Source organism: Mus caroli, unplaced genomic scaffold (genome assembly GCF_978045245.1).
Source record: "Mus caroli unplaced genomic scaffold, Mus_caroli_1 scaffold_5, whole genome shotgun sequence".
Classification (NCBI taxonomy): domain Eukaryota; kingdom Metazoa; phylum Chordata; class Mammalia; order Rodentia; family Muridae; genus Mus; species Mus caroli.
The window spans coordinates 117,067,618-117,069,087 of NW_028227260.1; positions in this window are offsets into that span (position 1 = coordinate 117,067,618).

Consider the following 1,470-nt stretch of genomic DNA (forward strand, 5'->3'; position numbering starts at 1 on the left):
AAATGTCATAGAAACTATGAAGTCTCAGCAACATGGCTACTTAAGCAAGATCTGACAAGGATGACACCAGCAGATAGATTATGGGAAAATCTCACGAGGCTCTAACCCTAGACAAAGAACTACAGGCAACTAGGTAATGCTGAGAGCCAGGAGAAATAGTCTTCCCTCAGCTGATTATCCAATACCAAATGGTCAGTCCTGAAATCATAAACATACAGTTAATATATGCTCTGAGCAGGTTATTGTAACAGGGCTCTAGACCTTAGTAGGTCACCAGACCTTAGCACAACTGACTCTGTGATGGAAGTACCATTCAGGCTGCAGCAATCAGCATGTAGATAGTATCACCTGCCAAAACAAAAGACAAAAGACATAATCTATCAAAGTACATAGTTCTGGGAATATTCCTAAAGGCACCAACCTTGCCTGTTGGCTTCTGTAGTTTCACTCTTGGACAACTGTTCTTGTTAACTGAAGTATATCAACACAGGGCATGTGTGTGTGTGTGTGTGTGTGTGTGCCTTTTTTTTTTTTTTTTTCGAGACAGGGTTTCTCTGTGTAGCCCTGGTTGTCTTGGAACTCACTCTGTGGACCAGGCTGGCCTTGAACTCAGAAATCCACCTGCCTCTGCCTCCAAAGTGCTGGGATTAAAGGCATGGGCCACCACCGCCCCGGCGTGTGTGACTTTCTATTGGCTAAAACCCATATCTAAGCAGTCTTCTCTGGTGAAAACGTTACAACAGCTATAGTTACAGGTACATGTAACAACAAATAAAGAAAAATAGGCAATGAATTTAAAAGAGCAAGAGGAGGCACACGGGAATGGTTGGAGGTAGAAAGGGGAAAATGACACAATTATATTTCAATTTCAAAAAATTAAAAACAAAATTAATATTTGAATGCTCTTTCACCTAAAAATACTTAATACATACAACTATGAATCATCTACCTTATATTTTGCTGGGCTAGTGTATGATGGACTAGTTTAAGGGGCTTGATAATTTCGTTTTGTGGGACATTTGTAGAGATGGGTGGCTTGAACCTACGTACTAAGATTTTTCCTCTGGGTCGCTAAATTAATCGGATTATAACAGACTGAAGTTATCAGAATGTATGCTTTCTATGTGAACTGGACAACAATGATCTTAGATTAAAGCTTAACCCTTAATCGTGATCTTTTGTTTGCTTGGGATTAAAAAAAAAGTGGGAGTGGGGGTTATAATACATACACAGATTCATACGCGCACACTATACAGACAAAGATAGTTCCACACTAAATAAAGGGAGAATTGGTGGTGTTGCTTATATGGCTACTCAATGAAATATTTGTCTCATTCATCGCAATGTTCTTTCAGGCATCCCGTGAGGTTTAGATTTCAGAAACCTCACTAGGAACTGGATGAGAGCGTAGCCTCAGTTTCCTGGTCGGCTTCTATATAGAGATACACAAATCCCTTCCTGTTGGCGGCA